This window comes from Schistocerca piceifrons, chromosome 5 (genome assembly GCF_021461385.2).
Source record: "Schistocerca piceifrons isolate TAMUIC-IGC-003096 chromosome 5, iqSchPice1.1, whole genome shotgun sequence".
NCBI classification, from domain to species: domain Eukaryota; kingdom Metazoa; phylum Arthropoda; class Insecta; order Orthoptera; family Acrididae; genus Schistocerca; species Schistocerca piceifrons.
The window spans coordinates 101,307,134-101,319,016 of record NC_060142.1 but is presented as its reverse complement, the minus strand read 5'-3'; positions in this window follow the sequence as shown (position 1 = coordinate 101,319,016).

Here is an 11,883-nt window from a genome sequence, read left to right as displayed (position 1 = left end):
ACTTGCTACCCATTCGTCTGCGTACGTTTTAACGAAAACTGAAATACTTAGACAAATACTCTTCCACCCTGACCGAGTTCACCTGTACTGTCTTTGCTGAACTTGTTCTGTGTGATCTTTGATAATTGGTTGTAATAAGCATGGGTTTATCTATAATTGTGTGCCTGCATAAAATTACACTGAAGCCAGGTCTGCGTTCCCCTCTCCCTTTCCATAATTACGTGGCGAAAGTGAATCATGTTAACTAGAGAGACCAGTTGTGATGACGTATATTCCAACAGACACACGGCTAGTTATTGAAATGGCATCGGTATTGAATAAATATCAATTAACCTATACCCTATGACGGATTATTTCCTCCCTACATCATAAAGAATAGGTGGAAGTCAGTACCACAGTTCAATGCTCGGTCAGGAAAGTAAACAATGGCTATATGCTCCCTATTAAGCCCTGCATAGGTGCCTTCTGTAGTCGTTCCAAAAAATATTGTGTTATCCGTTGGTTTCAAATTTTTTTACATGTAAGTTAAACCCACCCGCTAGAAATTATTTAAACCCCAGCAGTAACAAGCTGGGGCCTGCAATTTCGTGGACCACCCGAATTTGTTAAACCATTACTATAGAGGGTAGCTTGCAGGAGCTGTAGGACATGACAAGCGACCATGATCATCGTACCAGGGCGAGTTATAACATTAACTGTACCATCACCAGTGCGAAGGTTGCGTAGCAATGTAAACGGGCATAGTCAATTATCACTTACCAGGCCCCGATCTTCTTCCACGCAGCTTAAATGCATCTTGTACACATTTCTTATCAGGTTCCTGGAACATAGCTCACTAGCTATTTGTTAATGGATTTTGACCAACATGGTGGAGCGCCCCTCCCTTTGGGTTGAGGCTTCGTGAAAACCTGAATCAGATATACCATGAAAAGTGAAAAGGCAGAAGAGGCTCTGTTGTTTGGTAGCCAGCAGGTCCAGTGTTGCTTATGAGGCCTACGTTGTAAAATTATAAGAAACTGTATTTCCTGTGCCTGATGGTACGTACGAACGGCAAACATATGTATATCTACTTTAATCTTAAGTGTTTTGTAAACAGTCTTATTCAACGCGCCCAACCGTGGATTGCCCCCTTCCCGTCCCCCTCCTCCATCCCTTTTCCTAGCGATCCCCTGTTGGTTTCCTTCCCCTGTAACATGAGGTTTTTCAGTTGTCATTTTATAATTTTAGACTTTATAATCATTTGCTTTGTAGCTATACACGACCTCTCTGTTGTATTTTACCGCTGTCCATGGGATTTTAACAAGTGTATTTGAGTCTTAAATATTAAATCTCACTGGTATTGGCACCTGGTGGCCTAATTATATTCCTGAACGGTGCTACCACCGTAATCATTCAGTTTCGCATAGTCTTTGCTATAATACCTTTGTATGACCCATTCTCCTCAAACTTTGTGTATCTCCACATTTTCCATTGATTTCTTGCCTGTTTGTTCTTGGTGGTCATTTAACAACTTTCATGCTCTATTTGTGATTCTTTACGATTTTTTTCAGGTTAATCAGATGATGTATAAATCGAAATGCGTCATTAAAGAAAGTAGTCACCACTGATACAATCTTCAATATGCAAAGAATCTCCTGGTAAGATTTCTCGCTGCCTGCGACACTGTTGAAACGACTAAAATTATATTAGAACGGGTACGACAGAGTAGAAACTTGTGCGACGATGCTATCCCTGCATTGTCGCGAATGGAATTCATTATTACTGTGCCGTAGACTCAGGATTTTCGGATTCTCTCACATTAAGGTACGTACGCCGTTATTAGACCTGCAACAGAGGAAACTTTGTGAAGCCATTAGGGAATATTTAGCGGGAATACCGTACGTCAAAATTGTGGTTTGGAAGTTAGGGTCATAGTTCGAGGGCTGCACAAGGCTAAGGCGGAACTTCAGTAAGCTTTCGCTTATAGTTTCAGACACAGTCGTTTCCGCACTAGGGTCCCTTACCTCAAATTGATACACTTACCCTTCTCCATCATTAGTGAAATTTTCCAACATCATCGTGGAATCACACTGGAAGCTAAAATATGCGACGATGAAATTTTGTACTAGAATTGTGAATAGACTCTAGGAACTGCAGACTACGCATATAGACGGAGAGATCAATAACGTGGCTATGATCTATGCTGATCTGGGACTTTGAGACAGTCAGCGTTCTCAAGCAACACTGGACCACATACGGAAGGCACTTTCCTATTGTTGTGATTCTTAGAATGAAGTTACTCATTCGTAGCAGTTGCACTGGAAAATATCTGTGCTGATGTTTCAAGCTCTATGTACATTAGAGCATACACTGCTGAGCTTTAAGTCTGGCTAAGTTATCGAAATTGATTTTGACGCAGCAAGCAGAGCCGTAGCTACTTCCAGTCTGCACTAAACAGGATTTCAGATTGAAGCTCCAGACACAGACAATCATATAGTTTGTGTTATATGTACGTATACGAAAAATATTGCACCTTGTGGCCTTCAGTGTGATACCTTTACTCGGAAAACATAATATGGTAACTTATACTGGTAGCAGTATGATAAAATGATGCAAAAACAGACATAATGTCTGATGCGATACCACAATCACTGTTTACACAATGTCCGTGTTGATTGCCAAAAAATTGTTCAGATGACCGGTTTCAGTTTGTCTAGAACCATCTTCAGATCTGCATTTTCGGTTACAGGAGTAACCTGTCCACACACAACAACCTTCACATGCTGCGTCACATTCACGCATATAGGATGCTGGTGTCACCTATCCTCACCTATCCTTGATTACTGCTCGAGTGTTTCGGATCCATGCCAGGTCCGATTGAAGGAAGACATCGACGCTACTCAGAAGCGGGCTGCTAGATTTGTTACCTCTAGGTTCTAACAACATATAGGTGTTACAGAACTCAAATGGGAATCACTGGAGGGAAGATGACATTATATTCTAGAAACACTGCTGAGAAAATTTAGAGAACCGCATTTGAAGCTGACTGCTGAACTATGTTACTGCTAACAACATGCGTTGTGCGCAAGGACCACAAAGATAAGAAACGAGATATTATGACTCATACAGAGACTTATCGACAGTCGTTTTACCCTCGTTCTATTTGCGAGTGGAACAGGAAAAGAAATGACTATTAGTGGTATAGGGTACCCACCGCCACGCACCGTACGTTGGCTTGCGGAGTGTATGTAGATGTAGATGTAGAGGTACGTAGGACTAGCTGAGTTCGTGACTAAATGACAGAAAACAAATTGAAGGTGACGTGACATATTGGACAGCCATATTTTGAAGCTTATCGACTCACAATAATGCATGTTCGGCTAAGGAAATAGTGAATGAAAATAAGATAACTATCGGTCATTTTGAAGCTAATGTGAAACTGTTTGTAACATAGATTATTCTACAGAGACGAGCATACTTATCTGGTAAGGGGATCTGTCTTAATTTAAGTGACCCACGAAAGAACTTTTCTTCATAAAATGTGTTCAGTGCTAGTTAAGAAACACTCAAGTACACAAAAAGAAAAGAATCGTACCACGAAGGAATTATCCAATTGGGACGGAAATCGGTGGATGTGATATAGGGGAGAGTGGGGCTACAAGTTCCGATTTTTAGCTAACCCCAAAATTCGTTACGAATACATGATTTTGGTATTCATGCGATGCAATCAAAATTAACTTATATATGTAACTTTGATATTAAGACAGTTATTTTGGTCATTTGTTGTGAGATTTTTAGTTTTAATGTCTAAAGTCGTTAGATGACATCTTACCCCGACTTGGGGCAAATTGTTACCAGGGTATGTTGTTACCATATTTGTTAAAGCTATTATTTGTGAAATAAAAAAATAAATGATTAAACCATGTCTGTCTATTTAAGTAATAATCAACAATGTCGTACGAATCATCAGGTACACATATGTAAGTTATATAACAAGTAACTATAATTTGTACCTACACAATTATTAACCATTTAGTAATTAACAGCTTATCAAATAACTTGTAACAACTCAGCCTTGATAATACTGTTCTCAATCATAATGGCCTTGTATTAGGCTGAATGTATCTATCATATTGCCGTCATAGGCAGAAGATATACAGGGTGGTCCACTGACAGTGACCGGGCCAAATATCTCACGAAATAAGCATAAACGAAAAAACTACAAAGAACGAAACTCGTCTAGCTTTAAGGGGGAAACCAAATGGCGCTATGGTTGGCCCGCTAGATGGCGCTGCCATAGGTCAAACGGATATCAACTGCGTTTTTTTAAATAGGAACCCCCATGTTTTATTACATTTACGTTAAGTATGCAAAGAAATATGAATGTTTTAGTCGGACCACTTTTTTCTCTTTGTCATAAATGGCGCTGTAATAGTCGCAGACGTATAAGTACGTGGTATCACGCAACATTCAGCCAATGTGGACGGTATTTGTTTTGTGATACTTACCCGTGTTAAAATTGACCGTTTACCAATTGCGGAAATGGTCAATATCGTGTTGATGTATGGCTATTGTGATCAAAATGCCCAACGGGCGTGAGCTATGTATGCTGCTCGGTATCCTGGACGACATCATCCAAGTGTCCGGACCGTTCGCCGGATAGTTACGTTATTTAAGGAAACAGGAAGTGTTTAGCTACATGTGAAACGTCAACCACGACCTGCAAAAATAATGATGTCCAAGGAGGTGTTTTAGCTGCTGTCGCGGCTAACCCGCACATCAGTAGCAGACAAATTGCGCGAGAACCGGGAATCTCAAAAACGTCGTTGTTGAGAATGCTACATCAACATCAGTTGCACCCGTACCATATTTCTATGCACCAGGAATTGGATGGCGACGACTCTGAACGTCGTGTACAGCTCTGCCACTGGGCACAAGAGAAATTATTGGACGATGATAGTTTTTTTGCATGCTTTCTATTTAGCGACGAAGCATCATTCACCAACTGCGGTAACGTAAACCGGCAAGATATGCACTATTGGGCAACGGAAAATCGACCATGGCTGCGACAAGTGGAACATCAGTGATCTATGGTGCGGCATTACGGGAGGAACGATAATTGGCCCCCATTTTATCGATGGCAATTTAAATGGTGCAGTGTATGCTGATTTCCTACGTAATGTTCTACCGATGTTACTACAAGATGTTTCACTGCATGACACAATGGCGATGTACTTCTAACATGATGGATGTCCGGCACATAGCTCGCGTGCGGTTGAAGCGGTATTGAATAGCATATTTAATGACAGGTGGATTGGTCGTCGAAGCACCATACCATGGCCCGCACGTTCATCGGATCAGACTTCCCCGGATTTCTTTCTATGGGGAAGGTTGAAGGATATTTGCTATCGTGATCCACCGACAACGCCTGACAACATGCGTCAGCGCATTGTCAATCCATGTGCGAACATTACGGAAGGCGCACTACTCGCTGTTGAGAGGAATGTTGTTACACGTATTGCCAAATGCATTGAGGTTGACGGACATGATTTTGAACATTTATTGTATTAATGTGGTATTTACAGGTAATCACACTGTAAAAGCATGCGTTCTCAGAAAAGATAAGTGAACAAAGGCGATTTTCGTTGCGACGGAATCTTCTCACGAAATTCCAATCACCTACTTTCTCCACCGAATGCGAAAATATTTTGATAGGTGTTCGTTCATTCCGCGCGCTATATGAGATTGGAATAATAGAGAATTGCGGTTCGAAGAACTTCTGACAGGCACTTAAATGTGATTTTCAGAGTGTCCATGTATATGTGGATGTAGAAAATGAGCACTTGCACGAGGACCTGGCCACTGACAATATCCCGAACTCGCAGGACAGGATATTCGCCTTGAAGGGAAAATGGCCAATCTCAGAGCGGGGAATATGAAGTTAACATACGAAAGCAGGCTCACCCCACCGTCTGATCCATCAGTGGCAGCCGCCGGATCATTTCTTCAGATTTTAAGGTTAAATTTATTAAATTAAGCGATTGTTAAAGAATTTAACAGTTTTTATATAGTTAAAATTATTTAAAAAGGAAGTGTAATGAAGGTAGAAGACGTTGGTATCACTGCTGAAAAACATTTGCTGGCAAAAAAGGTCGATTCTATTTTTGTTTTATCAAATGGTGTTTTGTTTACTGTTACCCTAACCTCATTTACCCGTTTCCTGCACATGTGCTCAGTACAATGTATAATCCTGGTTGTAAGAACTCTGCTAACAATTTTTTTTATATTTGTGGTGAATTTATGACTGAAAAACAGCAAAGAAACATTACAGACTTTGTGACAAAGGTTTATCTATAATATTTTTGATCTAAACTTGGTGATCGAGATACCACATAAGGTATTTTATGTGTGTGTTGAAGATGTGAGAAAATGGTCCAAAAAGGAGAAAAAAGCCGTTAGATTTGCTGTTCCTATGATATGGAGGGAGCCAAGAAATCATTCCGATGATTGCTATTTTTGCGGTGTTGATAATACTGGTCATAATTCGAAAAACAAGAAGATAATACGCTACCCTAACCTTCCGTCCGCCGACCGACCAGCAGGGCATGGTGTAGGTTTGCTGGTTCCTTAACAACCAGATGATTTAAATTCTATTCCAACAGAAGTATTTCCTGATGTACAATGTGATTTAGATGAACCAGATGTTGATGAATTCCATTGTAATACAGAAAGCCTAGAGTCCAAATTGTGTACTCAGACCGAGCTTAACCACTTGGTTATGGATCTGGGCTTAGCAAAAAAAAAGCTGAATTACTTGTCTCTAGATTAAAAGAAAAGAACTTATTGGCAGCTGCAACCAGCATATACATGTGTGGAAAGAGAGAGCAGCAATATTCCGAGTTTTTCCAACAAGAAGGTGATTTAGTGTACTGCTCAGACATTCCCGGTCTGATGAATGAGTTTGGTACTGAACACCAAAAGAAAGACAGGAGGCTGTTTATTGATTCATCCAAAACTAGTTTAAAGGGTGTTTTGCTAGACAATGGTAACATGTATGCATCTGTACCAGTTGGACATTCTGTAAATATGAAAGGAAGCTATGAAAACCTAGAAATAGTACTAAATAAAATAGGCTACTATGCTCATGGTTGGATGATATGTGGCGATCTAAAAGTAACATGCATGTTCCTTGGTCAGCAAGGTGACTTTACCAAATTTCCATGTTTCTTGTGCGAATGGGACAGTGGGGCTAGGGATCAACACTGGTGTAGAAAGAACTGGCCCCTGAGGGAGTCTTTAAAACGTGGTGAGTAGAACATTCTACGCAAAAACCTTGTCGATCCAAAAAACGTACTCCTACCACCTCAACGTATAAAGTTAGGCCTAATGAAACAGATTGTAAAGGCTTTGCCTAAAGATGAACCAAAAGTTTTCACACCTTTCCGGAACCAAACTAAAAGAAGGCGTCTTTGTCGGACCTCACACTAGGAAATTGATGTTTGATGTTAACTTTGAACCCACAATTACCTTAAATGAGATAGAAGTACGGGTATCATTCATTCAAGTCGTTTCAAAGTTCTTAGGACATGAAAAAGTTAGAAAACATGATTCTATTACAGCTACAATGCCAAAGAAGTTTAAATCTTATGATATTTAACAAGCCTGACTTTTTGAATACTCACCTTGTTTATTTCCCGCATAATATGGGAGAAGTTAGTGAGGAGCAAGGAGAGCGTTTTCACCAGGACATTAAAGCGATGGAAAAACGTTAACCAGGCCGCTGGAACACCAACATGATGGGGGACTACTGTCGGTCGCTTCACCAAGTTCAGCAAGCGACATATCGTAGAAAAAGCGACACAATAAGCTTCAAAGAAAAAAGAGAAAGAAAATACAGAACCGATTCCAGCTGACAAGTTAAACCTCTAGTAACACATATCATTGTTTTAAGTAGTTTACTGTAAACACAAACCATGCTTATGTTGTAACAAAGCGTTTCATTAATTCCCCGTTTACCCTACAGCAGGGCTTCACAACATACGTGCTCGCGGAGCAAGCTGTGAGCAGCAAGGCACGAGCACGGAGCAGTGCGAGCACGCTACCCCCACTACTGGACCAGAGCGGAGAGTGGGGAGAGTCATGTGGGGCGCACAACAGCTGCCGCCAGTCAATGTAAATCCGCGGCCACCTGCAGGGATGTCACTCACGAATTATTACTGCGACAAATGAAACAAATAAAGGAGAATGTACACCTGCCACATAATTTTATTAGCTTAGTGTATGCCTCTACATTCGTATTAATTTGTGAACTGTTACACAATATAAGGTGTCACTGAAGTGTGGGATTCTCGGTTATCTTGTACTTTTTGCCCTTTACAATTGCGTCTATGTTCGGAGTAATTGTTCTTGTGCATTGTAGGCGCAGCGTGCAGTTTAAATTTCGATCAGGCAATGCGTTACATTTCATTGCAGAGAACAGTTGTTCACAAACATACGTGGAACCGAACATTGATATTATTGTAGCCGCCAGTTCGTGAAAAGGAGGAAATCTATCCTGAGGGAAGTGTCTGTAGAATTACAAAATGTTTTTCTTGTTCTGAAATTTATCTCTGTATTCTCTGTCACACTGCAGGTCAATAATTTCTAGTTGCAGCTCAGGACGAATCTCTTCAGTATTCGCTGAATACGGAGAGGAGAACAGATCAAAATCACTGTCTAGTGCTGTCAGATCTTGAAAGCATTGATCAAATTCTTCGTTAAGGGCAACTAAACTATGTGAATAACGTTTACAGTCTTTGTGAACATCTTGCATGGATGATAATTTAGGAAAATGAGCTAGATTTCCTGTTTCCAGCTGACTCACACAAAGTGTCAATTTCATTTTAAAAGCTCGTATTCGATCTATGAAATGAGTAATTAGCAGATCTTTACCTTGTAGTGAAATGTTCAAAGCATTCAGATGGCGAGTTACATCTGCTAAGAACGCGAGATCACATTTCCATGAAGGCTCTTTCAATTCGGGAACACACATGTTATTTATTTCCATGAACATATTTATCTCAACTAATAGGCAAAAAAATCGATTTAATAATTCGCCACGACTAAGCCAGCGGACCTCGCTGTAATAAGGCAGTCTACCATACTGGCTTTCTACATCCTCAAGAAAGCTTTTAAATTGCCATCGAAATTCGCACCAATGACGACCTCATAAACCGTGACTGTGGCTATAATCTTAGCAAGGCTTGGGAACCAGCGATCGGGTTAATCAAGAGTAAATCGAGCAAACGTATAGTTGTCACGACCACGGCGGACAGAGCCATCGCACCGACGTCATCTCAGACGCCGTCGCAATCTGTTCCACCGCGCGACCGTGGCGCGGGGCGCGGACGGCGGAGGGAGCGCGCCGCGGGCGGAGGGTATTTAAATCGGCCGCCGCCGCGACCGAACCCAGTTCCCTCTGAGCAGCCATAGCGTACGGACCTCCGTACCGGCACGTTCACAGGAGCTCAGTCCGTCAGTTCACCTGATGATGGCGACATGAATGATCGCCGAAATATTGTGCCCGTTGGACACTATAGACCGGCAGCATACCCGTGGATATTTTGATTGTTATTATGATTACTTACATGTGTGCTGAATGCACATTTAAATTGAGAGCTTCATCGGCCATCAGCAAAGGAAGCGATGATATATTCAATAACTTGAAGGGGTGCATTACTAGCCCAGCGGCTAGTTGGAAGAGCCGATTTGATCAGGCGTTCCCTTAGCCATCCGCACCGCGGCTTTATATCTAAGAACGCTGCGCGAGGAAGTAAGGCCCCAGTTCTCTCCAGACGCTGAGTAGCACACCACCCGTGCCAGGAGTCGGTCGCGTCGGTATCATTGCTATAAACAGCCTCGGATGCCGTATTAAGTTACTCGGGATACGCTTAACCGTGAAATCATTTTCGAGTGAAGTGTTAATTCTGGGATGACTTTAATGATCTATCTCTAGTTTGCGTATGTCGTATTTTCACGTGCCGTCGCGGGACTGACATTCTACCATTATTTAGCGTGACGTTTGATGAACAGTATCATCAAATTATGGCGAGCATTTACTTAAAACTTTAATTTGGACTGTTATAGTTGCATCAGCGCATTAGACTCTGAACTGCTCTGTTAGTCAGGTTGTGTGGATTCCTTTTTTTTTCTATCCGTGACTTTCAGAATATAGCGAACGTTTTTTCACGATCGTTTTTGATTATGAATCCCAGACAATCTCCTAGTTCCTCAGAGCTATAAGCTGTAGCTATAAGTGTATTTCTCAGATGAAGTGAGCACTAGGAATTCTAATTACAGGCTTCACGTTTTGCTAATCACTGTCTGGTTGCCAATATTGTAGATAGAGAGTCAGTGTTGAGAACGGCAAAAGACAGCATAAATAATAGGAACATTTATACAACAATTAATTCCACCCGCCGCCCCACATATGGTTAATCGGCCGGGAAATGCATCTTTTCTTTTTTTTACATTACAAACCATATATTATTAACAAGTAATAATTTCCACCAGCCGCCCCACAACCCGATGCAAATCAGAAACATGTAATCGATTATAGTGACATTGAGACAAACCTACGCATCAGTAGGCTCAAAAATAAAAAATATATTTCAAACGGTGTTGCGCTTAGTGACAGATCTTAATCATCCAAACAGACGCACACTATGCTACCCGACCACTGAGCAAGCACATCATATGATCCTCCAAACTGTAAGCCTCGCAACCGTCAAACGTGAGTTCAGCGACCTCTTGGCTGCAGTACGTACACGGAAGGGAGTGGGCTTCAACATAGAGAAAGTGTATAAAGACTCTGTACAGGATGACAATTATTGAACTTCATGAAAAAAAACGTAAGTTAGGTGCAAACGACGGCGTGCACACACTTTATTCAACATGTAAACGTCACTACAGATATTCGGATTTAGGTTATGACATGTTCGATATGCCTGCCATCATTGGCGATGATGTGGGGCAGACGAACAGCGAAATTCCGCATGACCCACTTAAGCGTCGGAACATCGGTACTGTCGATGAACTTCTGAATGGCTGTTTTCAGTTCAGCAGTGGTCTTGGGGTTATTTCTATACATCTTTGTCTTACTATATCCCCAGAAAAAGGAATCGCATGTGTCCAGATCCGGAGAACATGGCGGCCAATGGAAGTCCTTGACAGTGATATCTGGGTACCCCAGAGACAGAATGCGGTAACCAAAGTACTCCTCCAGGACATGAAACACTCTTCTGCTTTGATGGGATCGAGCTCTGTCTTGCATGAACCACATCTTGTCGAAATCAGGGTTACTTAGGGAAATGAGGATGAAATCATCTTCCATAGCCTTCACGTACCGTTCGGTAGTCACCGTGTGATCAAGGAATATCGCACTGATTATTCTGTGTCTGGACATTGCACACCACATAGTCACCCGCTGAGGGTGAAGAGACTTCTCAATCGCGAAATGCGGAACTTCAGTCCCCCAAATGCGCCCATTTTGCTAATTGACAAACCCATCCAAATGAAAGTGGGCTTCGTATCTAAACAAACCGTCCATACACATGCTAATTGCCATCATGCCACGCGGCAAACGGTATAGTTTGAACGTCCTAAAGAAAATTGTTCAGAAATTCTGACGATTTTCTTTCATGTAGTTCATTAACTGTCACCCTGTAAGATCACATGGTGCATCGCTTTCACTAAATATCCATTCTCAAGATTATACTATTAAATTATCTGAGGATTACAATTAGTAGGCGTCGAACTTCTAGACGAAGTGGGGGCCGATGTTCTCTCTCTCCAAAAACAATAAATGCGTGGTGGAAAAATTCCAGGGCTTTCAAAAAATGACATGACAATCACAAGAGCAAACGA